General features: G+C 32.9%; 31 non-coding genes across 31 annotated transcripts; all 31 read right to left on the bottom strand.

Annotated features, from left to right (window-relative positions):
- Positions 1-132: 132 nt before the first annotated feature.
- Positions 133-204, bottom strand: trnaq-uug (transfer RNA glutamine (anticodon UUG)). Its single transcript has one exon. It is a non-coding gene; the product is annotated as a tRNA-Gln (tRNA).
- Positions 205-1297: 1093 nt separating this feature from the next.
- trnaq-cug (transfer RNA glutamine (anticodon CUG)) lies at positions 1298-1369 on the bottom strand. Its single transcript has one exon. It is a non-coding gene; the product is annotated as a tRNA-Gln (tRNA).
- A 307-nt stretch (positions 1370-1676) lies between these two features.
- trnaq-cug (transfer RNA glutamine (anticodon CUG)) lies at positions 1677-1748 on the bottom strand. Its single transcript has one exon. It is a non-coding gene; the product is annotated as a tRNA-Gln (tRNA).
- Positions 1749-2055: 307 nt separating this feature from the next.
- Positions 2056-2127, bottom strand: trnaq-uug (transfer RNA glutamine (anticodon UUG)). Its single transcript has one exon. It is a non-coding gene; the product is annotated as a tRNA-Gln (tRNA).
- A 307-nt stretch (positions 2128-2434) lies between these two features.
- trnaq-uug (transfer RNA glutamine (anticodon UUG)) lies at positions 2435-2506 on the bottom strand. The gene has a single exon. It is a non-coding gene; the product is annotated as a tRNA-Gln (tRNA).
- A 307-nt stretch (positions 2507-2813) lies between these two features.
- trnaq-uug (transfer RNA glutamine (anticodon UUG)) lies at positions 2814-2885 on the bottom strand. Its single transcript has one exon. It is a non-coding gene; the product is annotated as a tRNA-Gln (tRNA).
- A 1097-nt stretch (positions 2886-3982) lies between these two features.
- On the bottom strand, positions 3983-4054 carry trnaq-uug (transfer RNA glutamine (anticodon UUG)). The gene has a single exon. It is a non-coding gene; the product is annotated as a tRNA-Gln (tRNA).
- Positions 4055-4758: 704 nt separating this feature from the next.
- On the bottom strand, positions 4759-4830 carry trnaq-uug (transfer RNA glutamine (anticodon UUG)). The gene has a single exon. It is a non-coding gene; the product is annotated as a tRNA-Gln (tRNA).
- Positions 4831-5927: 1097 nt separating this feature from the next.
- Positions 5928-5999, bottom strand: trnaq-uug (transfer RNA glutamine (anticodon UUG)). Its single transcript has one exon. It is a non-coding gene; the product is annotated as a tRNA-Gln (tRNA).
- A 1471-nt stretch (positions 6000-7470) lies between these two features.
- Positions 7471-7542, bottom strand: trnaq-cug (transfer RNA glutamine (anticodon CUG)). Its single transcript has one exon. It is a non-coding gene; the product is annotated as a tRNA-Gln (tRNA).
- A 307-nt stretch (positions 7543-7849) lies between these two features.
- Positions 7850-7921, bottom strand: trnaq-cug (transfer RNA glutamine (anticodon CUG)). The gene has a single exon. It is a non-coding gene; the product is annotated as a tRNA-Gln (tRNA).
- Positions 7922-9197: 1276 nt separating this feature from the next.
- trnaq-uug (transfer RNA glutamine (anticodon UUG)) lies at positions 9198-9269 on the bottom strand. The gene has a single exon. It is a non-coding gene; the product is annotated as a tRNA-Gln (tRNA).
- A 1471-nt stretch (positions 9270-10740) lies between these two features.
- trnaq-cug (transfer RNA glutamine (anticodon CUG)) lies at positions 10741-10812 on the bottom strand. Its single transcript has one exon. It is a non-coding gene; the product is annotated as a tRNA-Gln (tRNA).
- Positions 10813-11119: 307 nt separating this feature from the next.
- trnaq-cug (transfer RNA glutamine (anticodon CUG)) lies at positions 11120-11191 on the bottom strand. Its single transcript has one exon. It is a non-coding gene; the product is annotated as a tRNA-Gln (tRNA).
- An 884-nt stretch (positions 11192-12075) lies between these two features.
- On the bottom strand, positions 12076-12147 carry trnaq-cug (transfer RNA glutamine (anticodon CUG)). The gene has a single exon. It is a non-coding gene; the product is annotated as a tRNA-Gln (tRNA).
- Positions 12148-12842: 695 nt separating this feature from the next.
- On the bottom strand, positions 12843-12914 carry trnaq-cug (transfer RNA glutamine (anticodon CUG)). Its single transcript has one exon. It is a non-coding gene; the product is annotated as a tRNA-Gln (tRNA).
- Positions 12915-13222: 308 nt separating this feature from the next.
- On the bottom strand, positions 13223-13294 carry trnaq-uug (transfer RNA glutamine (anticodon UUG)). Its single transcript has one exon. It is a non-coding gene; the product is annotated as a tRNA-Gln (tRNA).
- A 307-nt stretch (positions 13295-13601) lies between these two features.
- Positions 13602-13673, bottom strand: trnaq-cug (transfer RNA glutamine (anticodon CUG)). The gene has a single exon. It is a non-coding gene; the product is annotated as a tRNA-Gln (tRNA).
- A 324-nt stretch (positions 13674-13997) lies between these two features.
- Positions 13998-14069, bottom strand: trnaq-uug (transfer RNA glutamine (anticodon UUG)). Its single transcript has one exon. It is a non-coding gene; the product is annotated as a tRNA-Gln (tRNA).
- Positions 14070-14395: 326 nt separating this feature from the next.
- Positions 14396-14467, bottom strand: trnaq-uug (transfer RNA glutamine (anticodon UUG)). The gene has a single exon. It is a non-coding gene; the product is annotated as a tRNA-Gln (tRNA).
- A 325-nt stretch (positions 14468-14792) lies between these two features.
- On the bottom strand, positions 14793-14864 carry trnaq-uug (transfer RNA glutamine (anticodon UUG)). Its single transcript has one exon. It is a non-coding gene; the product is annotated as a tRNA-Gln (tRNA).
- Positions 14865-16734: 1870 nt separating this feature from the next.
- Positions 16735-16806, bottom strand: trnaq-cug (transfer RNA glutamine (anticodon CUG)). The gene has a single exon. It is a non-coding gene; the product is annotated as a tRNA-Gln (tRNA).
- A 307-nt stretch (positions 16807-17113) lies between these two features.
- trnaq-cug (transfer RNA glutamine (anticodon CUG)) lies at positions 17114-17185 on the bottom strand. Its single transcript has one exon. It is a non-coding gene; the product is annotated as a tRNA-Gln (tRNA).
- A 324-nt stretch (positions 17186-17509) lies between these two features.
- Positions 17510-17581, bottom strand: trnaq-uug (transfer RNA glutamine (anticodon UUG)). Its single transcript has one exon. It is a non-coding gene; the product is annotated as a tRNA-Gln (tRNA).
- A 698-nt stretch (positions 17582-18279) lies between these two features.
- On the bottom strand, positions 18280-18351 carry trnaq-cug (transfer RNA glutamine (anticodon CUG)). Its single transcript has one exon. It is a non-coding gene; the product is annotated as a tRNA-Gln (tRNA).
- A 324-nt stretch (positions 18352-18675) lies between these two features.
- trnaq-uug (transfer RNA glutamine (anticodon UUG)) lies at positions 18676-18747 on the bottom strand. Its single transcript has one exon. It is a non-coding gene; the product is annotated as a tRNA-Gln (tRNA).
- Positions 18748-19073: 326 nt separating this feature from the next.
- Positions 19074-19145, bottom strand: trnaq-uug (transfer RNA glutamine (anticodon UUG)). The gene has a single exon. It is a non-coding gene; the product is annotated as a tRNA-Gln (tRNA).
- A 703-nt stretch (positions 19146-19848) lies between these two features.
- On the bottom strand, positions 19849-19920 carry trnaq-cug (transfer RNA glutamine (anticodon CUG)). Its single transcript has one exon. It is a non-coding gene; the product is annotated as a tRNA-Gln (tRNA).
- A 308-nt stretch (positions 19921-20228) lies between these two features.
- trnaq-cug (transfer RNA glutamine (anticodon CUG)) lies at positions 20229-20300 on the bottom strand. The gene has a single exon. It is a non-coding gene; the product is annotated as a tRNA-Gln (tRNA).
- A 1098-nt stretch (positions 20301-21398) lies between these two features.
- Positions 21399-21470, bottom strand: trnaq-uug (transfer RNA glutamine (anticodon UUG)). Its single transcript has one exon. It is a non-coding gene; the product is annotated as a tRNA-Gln (tRNA).
- A 308-nt stretch (positions 21471-21778) lies between these two features.
- On the bottom strand, positions 21779-21850 carry trnaq-uug (transfer RNA glutamine (anticodon UUG)). The gene has a single exon. It is a non-coding gene; the product is annotated as a tRNA-Gln (tRNA).
- Between the last annotated feature and the right edge of the window lie 100 nt (positions 21851-21950).

Here is a 21950-nt window from a genome sequence, read left to right as displayed (position 1 = left end):
TTAACAATTTCGTTGCAAGAAACCAATAAAATGGAGGCATGTTCTGGGCTGTGTGTGGTTTTTAATCTATTGGTTAGATGCAGTGAAATGTGAAGATCCATGTAACAAGGATGGATAGTGGGTTGGGTTTCAAGGTTCTACTGAGATTTGAACTCAGACTACTGGATTCAAAGTCCAGAGTGCTAACCATTACACCATAGAACCCAATTAGCAACTGCAGATTTTGATAAGGAAAATTGTTATAACTGGGAAATAATGAATGAATTCATGAAATCAATTAGAAAATTAGCTGACCAAGAATAAGATTTATGATTTAAATAAATTTTATTTGTTAAAAAAAATTATGTAATATTTTTTTTGTAGATTAACAGGGAAGTGCATAGAATATTTTTTGGAATTAACAATTTCGTTGCAAGAAGCCAATAAAATGCAGGCATGTTCTGGGCTGTGTGTGGTTTTTAATCTATTGGTTTGATGCAGTGAAATGTGTAGATCCATGTAAAAAAACACACATAAGTAGAGTTTCAAGATTCTACTGAGATTTGAACGTAGACTACTGGATTCAGAGTCCAGAGTGCTAACCATTACACCATAGAACCCTATGAGCAACTGCAGTTTTTGATAAGGAAAATTGTTATAACTGGGAAATAATGAATGAATTCATGAAATGAAATAGAAAACTAGCTGACCAATATTAAGATTCATGATTTAAGTAAATGTTTGTAAAAAAAAAAAAAAAGTACTTTATATGTAGATTAACAGGGAAGTGCATAAAATATTCTTTGGGAATTAACAATTTTGTTGCAAGAAGCCAATAAAATGGAGGCATGTTCTGGGCTGTGTGTGGTTTTTAATCTATTGGTTTGATGCAGTGAAATGTGTACATCCATGTAAAAAACACACATAAGTAGAGTTTCAAGATTCTACTGAGATTTGAACGCAGACTACTGGATTCAAAATCCAGAGTGCTAACCATTACACCATGGAACCCTATGAGCAACTGCAGTTTTTGAAAAGGAAAATTGTTATAACTGGGAAATAATGAATGAATTCATGAAATGAATTTGAAAATTAGCGGACCAAGATTACGATTTATGATTTAAATAAATGTTATTCGTCAAAAAAAAATACATTAACAGGGAATTGCATAGAATATTTTGTGGAATTAACAATTTCGTTGCAAGAAGCCAATAAAATGCAGGCATTTTCTGGGCTGTGTGTGGTTTTTAATCTATTGGTTTGATGCAGTGAAATGTATAAGTCCATGTAACAAGCATTGAGAGCGGGTTGGGTTTTAAGGTTCTACTGAGATTTGAACTCAGACTACTGGATTCAGAGTCCAGAGTGCTAACCATTACACCATAGAACCCTATGAGCAACTGCAGTTTTTGATAAGGAAAATTGTTATAACTGGGAAATAATGAATGAATTCATGAAATGAATTAGAAAATTAGCTGACCAAGATTACGATTTATGATTTAAATAAATGTTATTTGTCAAAAAAAAAACATTAACAGGGAAGTGCATAGAATATTTTTTGGGAATTAACAATTTCGTTGCAAGAAGCCAATAAAATGAGAGCATTTTCTGGGCTGTGTGTGTTTTTTAATCTATTGGTTTGATGCAGTGAAATGTGTATATCCATATAACAATGATGGAGAGTGGGTTGGGTTATAAGGTTCTACTGAGATTTGAACTCAGACTACTGGATTCAGAGTCCAGAGTGATAACCATTACACCATAGAACCCTATGAGCAACTGCAGTTTTTGAAAAGGAAAATTGTTATAACTTGGAAATAATGAATGAATTCATGAAATGAATTAGAAAATTAGCTGACCAAGATTACGATTTATGATTTAAATAAATGTTATTTGTCAAAAAAAAAACATTAACAGGGAAGTGCATAGAATATTTTTTGGGAATTAACAATTTCGTTGCAAAAAGCCAATAAAAAGGAGGCATTTTCTGGGCTGTGTGTGGTTTTTAATCTATTGGTTTGATGCAGTGAAATGTGAAGATCCATGTAACAAGGATGGAGAGTGGGTTGGGTTTCAAGGTTCTACTGAGATTTGAACTCAGACTACTGGATTCAAAGTCCAGATTGCTAACCATTACACCATAGAACCCTATTAGCAACTGCAGTTTTTGATAAGGAAATTTGTTATAACTGGGAAATAATGAATCAATTCATGAAATGAGATAGAAAACTAGCTGACCAAGATTACGATTTATGATTTAAATAAATGTTATTCGTCAAAAAAAAATACATTAACAGGGAATTGCATAGAATATTTTTTGGAATTAACAATTTCGTTGCAAGAAGCCAATAAAATGGAGGCATGTTCTGGGCTGTGTGTGGTTTTTAATCTATTGGTTTGATGCAGTGAAATGTGAAGATCCATGTAACAAGCATGGAGAGTGGGTTGGGTTTTAAGGTTCTACTGAGATTTGAACTCAGACTACTGGATTCAAAGTCCAGAGTGCTAACCATTACACCATAGAACCCTGTGAACAACTGCAGTTTTTGATAAGGCAAACTGTTATAACTTGGAAATCATAAATCAATTCATGGAATGAGTTAGAAAATTAGCTGACCAAGAATAAGATTTATGATTTAAATAAATGTTATTCGTCAAAAAAAAATACATTAACAGGGAATTGCATAGAATATTTTTTGGAATTAACAATTTCGTTGCAAGAAGCCAATAAAATGGAGGCATGTTCTGGGCTGTGTGTGGTTTTTAATCTATTGGTTTGATGCAGTGAAATGTGAAGATCCATGTAACAAGCATGGAGAGTGGGTTGGGTTTTAAGGTTCTACTGAGATTTGAACTCAGACTACTGGATTCAAAGTCCAGAGTGCTAACCATTACACCATAGAACCCTGTGAACAACTGCAGTTTTTGATAAGGCAAACTGTTATAACTTGGAAATCATAAATCAATTCATGGAATGAGTTAGAAAATTAGCTGACCAAGAATAAGATTTATGATTTAAATAAATGTTATTTGTAAAAAGAAATTATGTACTTTATTTTTGTGGATTAACAGGGAAGTGCATAGAATTTTTTTGGGAATTAACAATTTCGTTGCAAGAAGCCAATAAAATGAGAACATTTTCTGGGCTGTGTGTGGTTTTTAATCTATTGGTTTGATGCAGTGAAATGTGTAGGTCCATGTAACAAGCATGGAGAGTGGGTTGGGTTTGAAGGTTCTACTGAAATTTGAACTCAGACTACTGGATTCAGAGTCCAGAGTGCTAACCATTACACCATAGAACCCTATGAGCAACTGCAGTTTTTGATAAGGAAAATTGTTATAACTGGGAAATAATGAATGAATTCATGAAATGAGATAGAAAACTAGCTGACCAAGATGACGATTTATGATTTGAATAAATTTTATTTGTAAAAAAAAATTATGTACTTTATTTTTGTGGATTAACAGGGAAGTGCATAGAATTTTTTGGGGGAATTAATTTCGTTGCAAGAAGGCAATAAAATGTGAGCATTTTCTGGGCTGTGTGTGGTTTTTAATCTATTGGTTTGATGCAGTGAAATGTGTAGATCCATCTAACGAGGATGGAGAGTGGGTTGAGTTTTAAGGTTCTACTGAAATTTGAACTCAGACTACTGGATTCAGAGTGCAGAGTGCTAACCATTACACCATAGAACCCTATGAGCAACTGCAGTTTTTGATAAGGAAAATTGTTATAACTGGGAAATAATGAATGAATTCATGAAATGAATTAGAAAATTAGCGGACCAAGATTACGATTTATGATTTAAATAAATGTTATTCGTCAAAAAAAAATACATTAACAGGGAATTGCATAGAATATTTTTTGGAATTAACAATTTCGTTGCAAGAAGCCAATAAAATGGAGGCATGTTCTGGGCTGTGTGTGGTTTTTAATCTATTGGTTTGATGCAGTGAAATGTGTATATCCATATAACAATGATGGAGAGTGGGTTGGGTTATAAGGTTCTACTGAGATTTGAACTCAGACTACTGGATTCAAAGTCCAGAGTGCTAACCATTACACCATAGAACCCAATTAGCAACTGCAGATTTTGATAATGAAAATTGTTATAAATGGGAAATAATGAATGAATTCATGAAATCAATTAGAAAATTAGCTGACCAAGAATAAGATTTATGATTTAAATAAATTTTATTTGTTAAAAAAAATTATGTAATATTTTTTTTGTAGATTAACAGGGAAGTGCATAGAATATTTTTTGGAATTAACAATTTCGTTGCAAGAAGCCAATAAAATGCAGGCATGTTCTGGGCTGTGTGTGGTTTTTAATCTATTGGTTTGATGCAGTGAAATGTGTAGATCCATGTAAAAAAACACACATAAGTAGAGTTTCAAGATTCTACTGAGATTTGAACGTAGACTACTGGATTCAGAGTCCAGAGTGCTAACCATTACACCATAGAACCCTATGAGCAACTGCAGTTTTTGATAAGGAAAATTGTTATAACTGGGAAATAATGAATGGATTCATGAAATGAATTAGAAAATTAGCGGACCAAGATTACGATTTATGATTTAAATAAATGTTATTCGTCAAAAAAAAAAATACATTAACAGGGAATTGCATAGAATATTTTTTGGAATTAACAATTTCGTTGCAAGAGGCCAATAAACTGCAGGCATTTTCTGGGCTGTGTGTGGTTTTTAATCTATTGGTTTGATGCAGTGAAATGTATAAGTCCATGTAACAAGCATGGAGAGTGGGTTGGGTTTTAAGGTTCTACTGAGATTTGAACTCAGACTACTGGATTCAAAGTCCAGAGTGCTAACCATTACACCATAGAACCCTGTGAACAACTGCAGTTTTTGATAAGGCAAACTGTTATAACTTGGAAATCATAAATCAATTCATGGAATGAGTTAGAAAATTAGCTGACCAAGAATAAGATTTATGATTTAAATAAATGTTATTTGTAAAAAGAAATTATGTACTTTATTTTTGTGGATTAACAGGGAAGTGCATAGAATTTTTTTGGGAATTAACAATTTCGTTGCAAGAAGCCAATAAAATGAGAACATTTTCTGGGCTGTGTGTGGTTTTTAATCTATTGGTTTGATGCAGTGAAATGTGTAGGTCCATGTAACAAGCATGGAGAGTGGGTTGGGTTTGAAGGTTCTACTGAAATTTGAACTCAGACTACTGGATTCAGAGTCCAGAGTGCTAACCATTACACCATAGAACCCTATGAGCAACTGCAGTTTTTGATAAGGAAAATTGTTATAACTGGGAAATAATGAATGAATTCATGAAATGAGATAGAAAACTAGCTGACCAAGATGACGATTTATGATTTGAATAAATTTTATTTGTAAAAAAAAATTATGTACTTTATTTTTGTGGATTAACAGGGAAGTGCATAGAATTTTTTGGGGGAATTAATTTCGTTGCAAGAAGGCAATAAAATGTGAGCATTTTCTGGGCTGTGTGTGGTTTTTAATCTATTGGTTTGATGCAGTGAAATGTGTAGATCCATCTAACGAGGATGGAGAGTGGGTTGAGTTTTAAGGTTCTACTGAAATTTGAACTCAGACTACTGGATTCAGAGTGCAGAGTGCTAACCATTACACCATAGAACCCTATGAGCAACTGCAGTTTTTGATAAGGAAAATTGTTATAACTGGGAAATAATGAATGAATTCATGAAATGAATTAGAAAATTAGCGGACCAAGATTACGATTTATGATTTAAATAAATGTTATTCGTCAAAAAAAAATACATTAACAGGGAATTGCATAGAATATTTTTTGGAATTAACAATTTCGTTGCAAGAAGCCAATAAAATGGAGGCATGTTCTGGGCTGTGTGTGGTTTTTAATCTATTGGTTTGATGCAGTGAAATGTGTATATCCATATAACAATGATGGAGAGTGGGTTGGGTTATAAGGTTCTACTGAGATTTGAACTCAGACTACTGGATTCAAAGTCCAGAGTGCTAACCATTACACCATAGAACCCAATTAGCAACTGCAGATTTTGATAAGGAAAATTGTTATAACTGGGAAATAATGAATGAATTCATGAAATCAATTAGAAAATTAGCTGACCAAGAATAAGATTTATGATTTAAATAAATTATATTTGTTAAAAAAAATTATGTAATATTTTTTTTGTAGATTAACAGGGAAGTGCATAGAATATTTTTTGGAATTAACAATTTCGTTGCAAGAAGCCAATAAAATGCAGGCATGTTCTGGGCTGTGTGTGGTTTTTAATCTATTGGTTTGATGCAGTGAAATGTGTAGATCCATGTAAAAAAACACACATAAGTAGAGTTTCAAGATTCTACTGAGATTTGAACGTAGACTACTGGATTCAGAGTCCAGAGTGCTAACCATTACACCATAGAACCCTATGAGCAACTGCAGTTTTTGATAAGGAAAATTGTTATAACTGGGAAATAATGAATGGATTCATGAAATGAATTAGAAAATTAGCGGACCAAGATTACGATTTATGATTTAAATAAATGTTATTCGTCAAAAAAAAAAATACATTAACAGGGAATTGCATAGAATATTTTTTGGAATTAACAATTTCGTTGCAAGAGGCCAATAAACTGCAGGCATTTTCTGGGCTGTGTGTGGTTTTTAATCTATTGGTTTGATGCAGTGAAATGTATAAGTCCATGTAACAAGCATGGAGAGTGGGTTGGGTTTCAAGGTTCTACTGAGATTTGAACTCAGACTACTGGATTCAGTGTCCAGAGTGCTAACCATTACACCATAGAACCCTATGAGCAACTGCAGTTTTTGATAAGGAAAATTGTTATAACTGGGAAATAATGAATGAATTCATGAAATGAAATAGAAAACTAGCTGACCAATATTAAGATTCATGATTTAAGTAAATGTTTGTAAAAAAAAAAAAATGTACTTTATATGTAGATTAACAGGGAAGTGCATAAAATATTCTTTGGGAATTAACAATTTTGTTGCAAGAAGCCAATAAAATGGAGGCATGTTCTGGGCTGTGTGTGGTTTTTAATCTATTGGTTTGATGCAGTGAAATGTGTACATCCATGTAAAAAACACATAAGTAGAGTTTCAAGATTCTACTGAGATTTGAACGCAGACTACTGGATTCAAAATCCAGAGATCTAACCATTACACCATAGAACCCTATGAGAAACTGCAGTTTTTGAAAAGGAAAATTGTTATAACTGGGAAATAATGAATGAATTCATGAAATGAATTAGAAAATTTGCTGACCAAGATTACGATTTATGATTTAAATAAATGTTATTTGTCAAAAAAAAAACATTAACAGGGAAGTGCATAGAATATTTTTTGGGAATTAACAATTTCGTTGCAAGAAGCCAATAAAATGAGAGCATTTTCTGGGCTGTGTGTGTTTTTTAATCTATTGGTTTGATGCAGTGAAATGTGTATATCCATATAACAATGATGGAGAGTGGGTTGGGTTATAAGGTTCTACTGAGATTTGAACTCAGACTACTGGATTCAGAGTCCAGAGTGATAACCATTACACCATAGAACCCTATGAGCAACTGCAGTTTTTGAAAAGGAAAATTGTTATAACTTGGAAATAATGAATGAATTCATGAAATGAATTAGAAAATTAGCTGACCAAGATTACGATTTATGATTTAAATAAATGTTATTCGTCAAAAAAAAATACATTAACAGGGAATTGCATAGAATATTTTTTGGAATTAACAATTTCGTTGCAAGAGGCCAATAAAATGCAGGCATTTTCTGGGCTGTGTGTGGTTTTTAATCTATTGGTTTGATGCAGTGAAATGTATAAGTCCATGTAACAAGCATGGAGAGTGGGTTGGGTTTCAAGGTTCTACTGAGATTTGAACTCAGACTACTGGATTCAGAGTCCAGAGTGCTAACCATTACACCATAGAACCCTATGAGCAAATGCAGTTTTTGATAAGGAAAATTGTTATAACTGGGAAATAATGAATGAATTCATGAAATCAATTAGAAAATTAGCTGACCAAGAATAAGATTTATGATTTAAATAAATTTTATTTGTTAAAAAAAATTATGTAATATTTTTTTTGTAGATTAACAGGGAAGTGCATAGAATATTTTTTGGAATTAACAATTTCGTTGCAAGAAGCCAATATGTTTCCAAAATGTTTCCCTTCTCTACCTCTGCCGGTTCCAAGCCCGGTTTGAGAAGGTTGCGTCAGGAAGGGCATCCGGCGTAAAACATTGCCAAATTTACCATGCGACTTGTTCGCTGTGGCGACCCCTGATGGGAGAAGCCGAAAGTGGAAGTGGAAGAAGTTGCAAGAAGCCAATAAAATGCAGGCATGTTCTGGGCTGTGTGTGGTTTTTAATCTATTGGTTTGATGCAGTGAAATGTGTAGATCCATGTAAAAAAACACACATAAGTAGAGTTTCAAGATTCTACTGAGATTTGAACGTAGACTACTGGATTCAGAGTCCAGAGTGCTAACCATTACACCATAGAACCCTATGAGCAACTGCAGTTTTTGATAAGGAAAATTGTTATAACTGGGAAATAATGAATGAATTCATGAAATGAGATAGAAAACTAGCTGACCAAGATGACGATTTATGATTTGAATAAATTTTATTTGTAAAAAAAAATTATGTACTTTATTTTTGTGGATTAACAGGGAAGTGCATAGAATTTTTTGGGGGAATTAATTTCGTTGCAAGAAGGCAATAAAATGTGAGCATTTTCTGGGCTGTGTGTGGTTTTTAATCTATTGGTTTGATGCAGTGAAATGTGTAGATCCATCTAACGAGGATGGAGAGTGGGTTGAGTTTTAAGGTTCTACTGAAATTTGAACTCAGACTACTGGATTCAGAGTGCAGAGTGCTAACCATTACACCATAGAACCCTATGAGCAACTGCAGTTTTTGATAAGGAAAATTGTTATAACTGGGAAATAATGAATGAATTCATGAAATGAATTAGAAAATTAGCGGACCAAGATTACGATTTATGATTTAAATAAATGTTATTCGTCAAAAAAAAATACATTAACAGGGAATTGCATAGAATATTTTTTGGAATTAACAATTTCGTTGCAAGAAGCCAATAAAATGGAGGCATGTTCTGGGCTGTGTGTGGTTTTTAATCTATTGGTTTGATGCAGTGAAATGTGTATATCCATATAACAATGATGGAGAGTGGGTTGGGTTATAAGGTTCTACTGAGATTTGAACTCAGACTACTGGATTCAAAGTCCAGAGTGCTAACCATTACACCATAGAACCCAATTAGCAACTGCAGATTTTGATAAGGAAAATTGTTATAACTGGGAAATAATGAATGAATTCATGAAATCAATTAGAAAATTAGCTGACCAAGAATAAGATTTATGATTTAAATAAATTATATTTGTTAAAAAAAATTATGTAATATTTTTTTTGTAGATTAACAGGGAAGTGCATAGAATATTTTTTGGAATTAACAATTTCGTTGCAAGAAGCCAATAAAATGCAGGCATGTTCTGGGCTGTGTGTGGTTTTTAATCTATTGGTTTGATGCAGTGAAATGTGTAGATCCATGTAAAAAAACACACATAAGTAGAGTTTCAAGATTCTACTGAGATTTGAACGTAGACTACTGGATTCAGAGTCCAGAGTGCTAACCATTACACCATAGAACCCTATGAGCAACTGCAGTTTTTGATAAGGAAAATTGTTATAACTGGGAAATAATGAATGGATTCATGAAATGAATTAGAAAATTAGCGGACCAAGATTACGATTTATGATTTAAATAAATGTTATTCGTCAAAAAAAAAAATACATTAACAGGGAATTGCATAGAATATTTTTTGGAATTAACAATTTCGTTGCAAGAGGCCAATAAACTGCAGGCATTTTCTGGGCTGTGTGTGGTTTTTAATCTATTGGTTTGATGCAGTGAAATGTATAAGTCCATGTAACAAGCATGGAGAGTGGGTTGGGTTTCAAGGTTCTACTGAGATTTGAACTCAGACTACTGGATTCAGTGTCCAGAGTGCTAACCATTACACCATAGAACCCTATGAGCAACTGCAGTTTTTGATAAGGAAAATTGTTATAACTGGGAAATAATGAATGAATTCATGAAATGAAATAGAAAACTAGCTGACCAATATTAAGATTCATGATTTAAGTAAATGTTTGTAAAAAAAAAAAAATGTACTTTATATGTAGATTAACAGGGAAGTGCATAAAATATTCTTTGGGAATTAACAATTTTGTTGCAAGAAGCCAATAAAATGGAGGCATGTTCTGGGCTGTGTGTGGTTTTTAATCTATTGGTTTGATGCAGTGAAATGTGTACATCCATGTAAAAAACACATAAGTAGAGTTTCAAGATTCTACTGAGATTTGAACGCAGACTACTGGATTCAAAATCCAGAGATCTAACCATTACACCATAGAACCCTATGAGAAACTGCAGTTTTTGAAAAGGAAAATTGTTATAACTGGGAAATAATGAATGAATTCATGAAATGAATTAGAAAATTTGCTGACCAAGATTACGATTTATGATTTAAATAAATGTTATTTGTCAAAAAAAAAACATTAACAGGGAAGTGCATAGAATATTTTTTGGGAATTAACAATTTCGTTGCAAGAAGCCAATAAAATGAGAGCATTTTCTGGGCTGTGTGTGTTTTTTAATCTATTGGTTTGATGCAGTGAAATGTGTATATCCATATAACAATGATGGAGAGTGGGTTGGGTTATAAGGTTCTACTGAGATTTGAACTCAGACTACTGGATTCAGAGTCCAGAGTGATAACCATTACACCATAGAACCCTATGAGCAACTGCAGTTTTTGAAAAGGAAAATTGTTATAACTTGGAAATAATGAATGAATTCATGAAATGAATTAGAAAATTAGCTGACCAAGATTACGATTTATGATTTAAATAAATGTTATTCGTCAAAAAAAAATACATTAACAGGGAATTGCATAGAATATTTTTTGGAATTAACAATTTCGTTGCAAGAGGCCAATAAAATGCAGGCATTTTCTGGGCTGTGTGTGGTTTTTAATCTATTGGTTTGATGCAGTGAAATGTATAAGTCCATGTAACAAGCATGGAGAGTGGGTTGGGTTTCAAGGTTCTACTGAGATTTGAACTCAGACTACTGGATTCAGAGTCCAGAGTGCTAACCATTACACCATAGAACCCTATGAGCAAATGCAGTTTTTGATAAGGAAAATTGTTATAACTGGGAAATAATGAATGAATTCATGAAATCAATTAGAAAATTAGCTGACCAAGAATAAGATTTATGATTTAAATAAATTTTATTTGTTAAAAAAAATTATGTAATATTTTTTTTGTAGATTAACAGGGAAGTGCATAGAATATTTTTTGGAATTAACAATTTCGTTGCAAGAAGCCAATATGTTTCCAAAATGTTTCCCTTCTCTACCTCTGCCGGTTCCAAGCCCGGTTTGAGAAGGTTGCGTCAGGAAGGGCATCCGGCGTAAAACATTGCCAAATTTACCATGCGACTTGTTCGCTGTGGCGACCCCTGATGGGAGAAGCCGAAAGTGGAAGTGGAAGAAGTTGCAAGAAGCCAATAAAATGCAGGCATGTTCTGGGCTGTGTGTGGTTTTTAATCTATTGGTTTGATGCAGTGAAATGTGTAGATCCATGTAAAAAAACACACATAAGTAGAGTTTCAAGATTCTACTGAGATTTGAACGTAGACTACTGGATTCAGAGTCCAGAGTGCTAACCATTACACCATAGAACCCTATGAGCAACTGCAGTTTTTGATAAGGAAAATTGTTATAACTGGGAAATAATGAATGGATTCATGAAATGAATTAGAAAATTAGCGGACCAAGATTACGATTTATGATTTAAATAAATGTTATTCGTCAAAAAAAAAAATACATTAACAGGGAATTGCATAGAATATTTTTTGGAATTAACAATTTCGTTGCAAGAGGCCAATAAACTGCAGGCATTTTCTGGGCTGTGTGTGGTTTTTAATCTATTGGTTTGATGCAGTGAAATGTATAAGTCCATGTAACAAGCATGGAGAGTGGGTTGGGTTTCAAGGTTCTACTGAGATTTGAACTCAGACTACTGGATTCAGAGTCCAGAGTGCTAACCATTACACCATAGAACCCTATGAGCAACTGCAGTTTTTGATAAGGAAAATTGTTATAACTGGGAAATAATGAATGAATTCATGAAATGAAATAGAAAACTAGCTGACCAATATTAAGATTCATGATTTAAGTAAATGTTTGTAAAAAAAAAAAAATGTACTTTATATGTAGATTAACAGGGAAGTGCATAAAATATTCTTTGGGAATTAACAATTTTGTTGCAAGAAGCCAATAAAATGGAGGCATGTTCTGGGCTGTGTGTGGTTTTTAATCTATTGGTTTGATGCAGTGAAATGTGTACATCCATGTAAAAAACACATAAGTAGAGTTTCAAGATTCTACTGAGATTTGAACGCAGACTACTGGATTCAAAATCCAGAGATCTAACCATTACACCATAGAACCCTATGAGAAACTGCAGTTTTTGAAAAGGAAAATTGTTATAACTGGGAAATAATGAATGAATTCATGAAATGAATTAGAAAATTAGCTGACCAAGATTACGATTTATGATTTAAATAAATGTTATTTGTCAAAAAAAAAACATTAACAGGGAAGTGCATAGAATATTTTTTGGGAATTAACAATTTCGTTGCAAGAAGCCAATAAAATGAGAGCATTTTCTGGGCTGTGTGTGTTTTTTAATCTATTGGTTTGATGCATTGAAATGTGTATATCCATATAACAATGATGGAGAGTGGGTTGGGTTATAAGGTTCTACTGAGATTTGAACTCAGACTACTGGATTCAGAGTCCAGAGTGATAACCATTACACCATAGAACCCTATGAGCAACTGCAGTTTTTGAAAAGGAAAATTGTTATAACTTGGAAATAATGAATGAATTCATGAAATGAATTAGAAAATTAGCTGACCAAGATTACGATTTATGATTTAAATAAATGTTATTTGTCAAAAAAAAATACATTAACAGGGAAGTGCATAGAATATTTTTTGGGAATTAACAATTTCGTTGCAAGAAGCCAATAAAATGGAGGCATGTTCTGGGCTGTGTGTGGTTTTTAATCTATTGGTTTGATGCAGTGAAATGTGAAGATCTGTGTAACAGGCATAGAGAGTGGGTTGGGTTTCAAGGTTCTACTGAGATTTGAACTCAGACTACTGGATTCAAAGTCCAGAGTGCTAACCATTACACCATAGAACCCTATTAGCAACTGCAGTTTTTGATAAGGAAAATTGTTATAACTGGGAAATAATGAATCAATTCATGAAATGAATTAGAAAATTAGCGAACCAAGATTACGATTTATGATTTGAATAAATGTTATTCGTCAAAAAAAAATACATTAACAGGGAATTGCATAGAATATTTTTTGGAATTAACAATTTCGTTGCAAGAAGCCAATAAAATGGAGGCATGTTCTGGGCTGTGTGTGGTTTTTAATCTATTGGTTTGATGCAGTGAAATGTGAAGATCCATGTAACAAGCATAGAGAGTGGGTTGGGTTTCAAGGTTCTACTGAGATTTGAACTCAGACTACTGGATTCAGAGTCCAGAGTGCTAACCATTACACCATAGAACCCTATGAACAACTGCAGTTTTTGATAAGGAAAACTGTTATAACTTTGAAATATTAAATCAATTCATGGAATGAATTAGAAAATTAGCTGACCAAGATTATGATTTTTGATTTAAATAAATGTTATTTGTAAAAAAAAATTATGTAGTTTATTTTTGTGGATTAACAGGGAATTGCATAGAATATTTTTTGGAATTAACAATTTCGTCGCAAGAAGCCAATAAAATGCAGGCATGTTCTGGGCTGTGTGTGGTTTTTAATCTATTGGTTTGATGCAGTGAAATGTATAAGTCCATGTAACAAGGATGGAGAGTGGGTTGGGTTTCAAGGTTCTACTGAGATTTGAACTCAGACTACTGGATTCAAAGTCCAGAGTGCTAACCATTACACCATAGAACCCTATGAACAACTGCAGATTTTGATAAGGAAAATTGTTATAACTGGGAAATAATGAATGAATTCATGAAATCAATTAGAAAATTAGCTGACCAAGAATAAGATTTATGATTTAAATAAATTTTATTTGTTAAAAAAAAATTATGTAATATTTTTTTTGTAGATTAACAGGGAAGTGCATAGAATATTTTTTGGAATTAACAATTTCGTTGCAAGAAGCCAATAAAATGCAGGCATGTTCTGGGCTGTGTGTGGTTTTTAATCTATTGGTTTGATGCAGTGAAATGTGAAGATCCATGTAACAAGGATGGAGAGTGGGTTGGGTTTCAAGGTTCTACTGAGATTTGAACTCAGACTACAGGATTCAAAGTCCAGAGTGCTAACCATTACACCATAGAACCCAATTAGCAGCTGCAGATTTTGATAAGGAAAATTGTTATAACTGGGAAATAATGAATGAATTCATGAAATCAATTAGAAAATTAGCTGACCAAGAATAAAATTTATGATTTAAATAAATTTTATTTGTTAAAAAAAATTTTGTAATATTTTTTTTGTAGATTAACAGGGAAGTGCATAGAATATTTTTTGGAATTAACAATTTCGTTGGAAGAAGCCAATAAAATGCAGGCATGTTCTGGGCTGTGTGTGGTTTTTAATCTATTGGTTTGATGCAGTGAAATGTGAAGACCCATGTAACAAGCATGGAGAGTGGGTTGGGTTTTAAGGTTCTACTGAGATTTGAACTCAGACTACTGGATTCAAAGTCCAGAGTGCTAACCATTACACCATAGAACCCTATTAGCAACTGCAGTTTTTGATAAGGAAAACTGTTATAACTTGGAAATCATAAATCAATTCATGGAATGAGTTAGAAAATTAGCTGACCAAGATTATGATTTATGATTTAAATAAATGTTATTTGTAAAAAGAAATTATGTACTTTATTTTTGTGGATTAACAGGGAAGTGCATAGAATTTTTTTGGGAATTAACAATTTCGTTGCAAGAAGCCAATAAAATGAGAACATTTTCTGGGCTGTGTGTGGTTTTTAATCTATTGGTTTGATGCAGTGAAATGTGTAGGTCCATGTAACAAGCATGGAGAGTGGGTTGGGTTTGAAGGTTCTACTGAAATTTGATCTCAGACTACTGGATTCAGAGTCCAGAGTGCTAACCATTACACCATAGAACCCTATGAGCAACTGCAGTTTTTGATAAGGAAAATTGTTATAACTGGGAAATAATGAATGAATTCATGAAATGGGATAGAAAACTAGCTGACCAAGATGACGATTTATGATTTGAATAAATGTTATTTGTAAAAAAAAAATTATGTACTTTATTTTTGTGGATTAACAGGGAAGTGCATAGAATTTTTTGGGGGAATTAATTTAGTTGCAAGAAGGCAATAAAATGTGAGCATTTTCTGGGCTGTGTGTGGTTTTTAATCTATTGGTTTGATGCAGTGAAATGTGTAGATCCATCTAACGAGGATGGAGAGTGGGTTGAGTTTTAAGGTTCTACTGAAATTTGAACTCAGACTACTGGATTCAGAGTGCAGAGTGCTAACCATTACACCATAGAACCCTATGAGCAACTGCAGTTTTTGATAAGGAAAATTGTTATAACTGGGAAATAATGAATGAATTCATGAAATGAATTAGAAAATTAGCGGACCAAGATTACGATTTATGATTTAAATAAATGTTATTCGTCAAAAAAAAATACATTAACAGGGAATTGCATAGAATATTTTTTGGAATTAACAATTTCGTTGCAAGAAGCCAATAAAATGGAGGCATGTTCTGGGCTGTGTGTGGTTTTTAATCTATTGGTTTGATGCAGTGAAATGTGTAGATCCATGTAACAAGCATGGAGAGTGGGTTGGGTTTCAAGGTTCTACTGAAATTTGAACTCAGACTACTGGATTCAGAGTCCAGAGTGCTAACCATTACACCATAGAACCCTATGAGCCAATGCAGTTTTTGATAAGGAAAATTGTTATAACTGGGAAATAATGAATGAATTCATGAAATGAAATAGAAAACTAGCTGACCAAGATTAAGATTTATGATTTAAGTAAATGTTGTTTGTAAAAAAAAAAAAAATGTTCTTTATATGTAGATTAACAGGGAAGTGCATAAAATATTCTTTGGGAATTAACAATTTTGTTGCAAGAAGCCAATAAAATGGAGGCATATTCTGGGCTGTGTGTGGTTTTTAATCTATTGGTTTGATGCAGTGAAATGTGTACATCCATGTAAAAAACACACATAAGTAGAGTTTCAAGATTCTACTGAGATTTGAACGCAGACTACTGGATTCAAAATCCAAAGTGCTAACCATTACACCATGGAACCCTATGAGAAACTGCAGTTTTTGAAAAGGAAAATTGTTATAACTGGGAAATAATGAATGAATTCATGAAATGAATTAGAAAATTAGCTGACCAAGATTACGATTTATGATTTAAATAAATGTTATTTGTCAAAAAAAAACATTAACAGGGAAGTGCATAGAATATTTTTTGGGAATTAACAATTTTGTTGCAAGAAGCCAATAAAATGGAGGCATGTTCTGGGCTGTGTGTGGTTTTTAATCTATTGGTTTGATGCAGTGAAATGTATAGGTCCATGTAACAAGCATAGAGAGTGGGTTGGGTTTCAAGGTTCTACTGAGATTTGAACTCAGACTACTGGATTCAGAGTCCAGAGTGCTAACCATTACACCATAGAACCCTATGAGCAACTGCAGTTTTTGATAAGGAAAATTGTTATAACTGGGAAATAATGAATGAATTCATGAAATGAATTAGAAAATTAGCGGACCAAGATTACGATTTATGATTTAAATAAATGTTATTCGTCAAAAAAAAATACATTAACAGGGAATTGCATAGAATATTTTTTGGAATTAACAATTTCGTTGCAAGAAGCCAATAAAATGCAGGCATTTTCTGGGCTGTGTGTGGTTTTTAATCTATTGGTTTGGTGCAGTGAAATGTGAAGATCCATGTAACAAGCATAGAGAGTGGGTTGGGTTTCAAGGTTCTACTGAGATTTGAACTCAGACTACTGGATTCAGAGTCCAGAGTGCTAACCATTACACCATAGAACCCTATGAACAACTGCAGTTTTTGATAAGGAAAACTGTTATAACTTTGAAATATTAAATCAATTCATGGAATGAATTAGAAAATTAGCTGACCAAGATTATGATTTATGATTTAAATAAATGTTATTTGTAAAAAAAAATTATGTAGTTTATTTTTGTGGATTAACAGGGAATTGCATAGAATATTTTTTGGAATTAACAATTTCGTCGCAAGAAGCCAATAAAATGCAGGCATGTTCTGGGCTGTGTGTGGTTTTTAATCTATTGGTTTGATGCAGTGAAATGTATAAGTCCATGTAACAAGGATGGAGAGTGGGTTGGGTTTCAAGGTTCTACTGAGATTTGAACTCAGACTACTGGATTCAAAGTCCAGAGTGCTAACCATTACACCATAGAACCCTATGAACAACTGCAGATTTTGATAAGGAAAATTGTTATAACTGGGAAATAATGAATGAATTCATGAAATCAATTAGAAAATTAGCTGACCAAAAATAAGATTTATGATTTAAATAAATTTTATTTGTTAAAAAAAAATTATGTAATATTTTTTTTGTAGATTAACAGGGAAGTGCATAGAATATTTTTTGGAATTAACAATTTCGTTGCAAGAAGCCAATAAAATGCAGGCATGTTCTGGGCTGTGTGTGGTTTTTAATCTATTGGTTTGATGCAGTGAAATGTGTAGATCCATGTAAAAAACACACATAAGTAGAGTTTCAAGATTCTACTGAGATTTGAACGTAGACTACTGGATTCAGAGTCCAGAGTGCTAACCATTACACCATAGAACCCTATGAGCAACTGCAGTTTTTGATAAGGAAAATTGTTATAACTGGGAAATAATGAATGGATTCATGAAATGAATTAGAAAATTAGCGGACCAAGATTACGATTTATGATTTAAATAAATGTTATTCGTCAAAAAAAAAATACATTAACAGGGAATTGCATAGAATATTTTTTGGAATTAACAATTTCGTTGCAAGAGGCCAATAAAATGGAGGCATGTTCTGGGCTGTGTGTGGTTTTTAATCTATTGGTTTGATGCAGTGAAATGTGTACATCCATGTAAAAAACACATAAGTAGAGTTTCAAGGTTCTACTGAGATTTGAACTCAGACTACTGGATTCAGAGTCCAGAGTGCTAACCATTACACCATAGAACCCTATGAACAACTGCAGTTTTTGATAAGGAAAACTGTTATAACTTTGAAATATTAAATCAATTCATGGAATGAATTAGAAAATTAGCTGACCAAGATTATGATTTTTGATTTAAATAAATGTTATTTGTAAAAAAAAATTATGTAGTTTATTTTTGTGGATTAACAGGGAATTGCATAGAATATTTTTTGGAATTAACAATTTCGTCGCAAGAAGCCAATAAAATGCAGGCATGTTCTGGGCTGTGTGTGGTTTTTAATCTATTGGTTTGATGCAGTGAAATGTATAAGTCCATGTAACAAGGATGGAGAGTGGGTTGGGTTTCAAGGTTCTACTGAGATTTGAACTCAGACTACTGGATTCAAAGTCCAGAGTGCTAACCATTACACCATAGAACCCTATGAACAACTGCAGATTTTGATAAGGAAAATTGTTATAACTGGGAAATAATGAATGAATTCATGAAATCAATTAGAAAATTAGCTGACCAAGAATAAGATTTATGATTTAAATAAATTTTATTTGTTAAAAAAAAATTATGTAATATTTTTTTTGTAGATTAACAGGGAAGTGCATAGAATATTTTTTGGAATTAACAATTTCGTTGCAAGAAGCCAATAAAATGCAGGCATGTTCTGGGCTGTGTGTGGTTTTTAATCAATTGGTTTGATGCAGTGAAATATGAAGATCCATGTAACAAGGATAGAGAGTGGGTTGGGTTTCAAGGTTCTACTGAGATTTGAACTCAGACTACTGGATTCAAAGTCCAGAGTGCTAACCATTACACCATAGAACCCTATGAACAACTGCAGATTTTGATAAGGAAAATTGTTATAACTGGGAAATAATGAATGATTTCATGAAATCAATTAGAAAATTAGCTGACCAAGAATAAGATTCATGATTTAAATAAACTTTATTTGTTAAAAAAAAATTATGTAATATTTTTTTTGTAGATTAACAGGGAAGTGCATAGAATATTTTTTGGAATTAACAATTTCGTTGCAAGAAGCCAATAAAATGCAGGTATGTTCTGGGCTGTGTGTGGTTTTTAATCTATTGGTTTGATGCAGTGAAATGTGTACATCCATATAAAATACACACATAAGTATAGTTTCAAGATTCTACTGAGATTTGAACGCAGACTACTGGATTCAAAATCCAGAGTGCTAACCATTACACCATGGAACCCTATGAGAAACTGCAGTTTTTGAAAAGGAAAATTGTTATAACTGGGAAATAATGAATGAATTCATGAAATGAATTAGAAAATTAGCTGACCAAGATTACGATTTATGATTTAAATAAATGTTATTTGTCAAAAAAAAATACATTAACAGGGAAGTGCATAGAATATTTTTTGGGAATTAACAATTTTGTTGCAAGAAGCCAATAAAATGGAGGCATGTTCTGGGCTGTGTGTGGTTTTTAATCTATTGGTTTGATGCAGTGAAATGTATAGGTCCATGTAACAAGCATAGAGAGTGGGTTGGGTTTCAAGGTTCTACTGAGATTTGAACTCAGACTACTGGATTCAGAGTCCAGAGTGCTAACCATTACACCATAGAACCCTATGAGCAACTGCAGTTTTTGATAAGGAAAATTGTTATAACTGGGAAATAATGAATGAATTCATGAAATGAATTAGAAAATTAGCGGACCAAGATTACGATTTATGATTTAAATAAATGTTATCCGTCAAAAAAAAATACATTAACAGGGAATTGCATAGAATATTTTTTGGGAATTAACAATTTCGTTGCAAGAAGCCAATAAAATGGAGGCATGTTCTGGGCTGTGTGTGGTTTTTAATCTGTTGGTTTGATGCAGTGAAATGTGAAGATCCCTGTAACAAGCATTGAGAGTGGGTTGGGTTTCAAGGTTCTACTGAGATTTGAACTCAGACTACTGGATTCAGAGTCCAGAGTGCTAACCATTACACCATAGAACCCTATAAGCAACTGCAGTTTTTGATAAGGAAAATTGTTATAACTGGGAAATAATGAATGAATTCATGAAATGAAATAGAAAACTAGCTGACCAAGATTAAGATTTATGATTTAAGTAAATGTTGTTTGTTAAAAAAAAAAAAATGTACTTTATATGTAGATTAACAGGGAAGTGCATAAAATATTCTTTGGGAATTAACAATTTTGTTGCAAGAAGCCAATAAAATGGAGGTATGTTCTGGGCTGTGTGTGGTTTTTAATCTATTGGTTTGATGCAGTGAAATGTGTACATCCATATAAAAAACACACATAAGTATAGTTTCAAGATTCTACTGAGATTTGAACGCAGACTACTGGATTCAAAATCCAGAGTGCTAACCATTACACCATGGAACCCTATGAGAAACTGCAGTTTTTGAAAAGGAAAATTGTTATAACTGGGAAATAATGAATGAATTCATGAAATGAATTAGAAAATTAGCTGACCAAGATTACGATTTATGATTTAAATAAATGTTATTTGTCAAAAAAAAATACATTAACAGGGAAGTGCATAGAATATTTTTTGGGAATTAACAATTTTGTTGCAAGAAGCCAATAAAATGGAGGCATGTTCTGGGCTGTGTGTGGTTTTTTCATCTATTGGTTTGATGCAGTGAAATGTGAAGATCTGTGTAACAGGCATAGAGAGTGGGTTGGGTTTCAAGGTTCTACTGAGATTTGAACTCAGACTACTGGATTCAGAGTCCAGAGTTCTAACCATTACACCATAGAACCCTATGAACAACTGCAGTTTTTGATAAGGAAAACTGTTATAACTTTGAAATATTAAATCAATTCATGGAATGAATTAGAAAATTAGCTGACCAAGATTATGATTTTTGATTTAAATAAATGTTATTTGTAAAAAAAATTATGTAGTTTATTTTTGTGGATTAACAGGGAATTGCATAGAATATTTTTTGGAATTAACAATTTCGTCGCAAGAAGCCAATAAAATGCAGGCATGTTCTGGGCTGTGTGTGGTTTTTAATCTATTGGTTTGATGCAGTGAAATGTATAAGTCCATGTAACAAGGATGGAGAGTGGGTTGGGTTTCAAGGTTCTACTGAGATTTGAACTCAGACTACTGGATTCAAAGTCCAGAGTGCTAACCATTACACCATGGAACCCTATGAGAAACTGCAGTTTTTGAAAAGGAAAATTGTTATAACTGGGAAATAATGAATGAATTCATGAAATGAATTAGAAAATTAGCTGACCAAGATTACGATTTATGATTTAAATAAATGTTATTTGTCAAAAAAAAATACATTAACAGGGAAGTGCATAGAATATTTTTTGGGAATTAACAATTTCGTTGCAAGAAGCCAATAAAATGGAGGCATGTTCTGGGCTGTGTGTGGTTTTTAATCTATTGGTTTGATGCAGTGAAATGTGAAGATCTGTGTAACAGGCATAGAGAGTGGGTTGGGTTTCAAGGTTCTACTGAGATTTGAACTCAGACTACTGGATTCAAAGTCCAGAGTGCTAACCATTACACCATAGAACCCTATTAGCAACTGCAGTTTTTGATAAGGAAAATTGTTATAACTGGGAAATAATGAATCAATTCATGAAATGAATTAGAAAATTAGCGAACCAAGATTACG

This window comes from Oryzias latipes, chromosome 6 (assembly GCF_053564925.1).
Source record: "Oryzias latipes strain Hd-rR chromosome 6, Olatipes_Hd-rR_3.1".
NCBI lineage: Eukaryota > Metazoa > Chordata > Actinopteri > Beloniformes > Adrianichthyidae > Oryzias > Oryzias latipes.
This window is presented reverse-complemented; position numbering and strand designations above follow the sequence as displayed.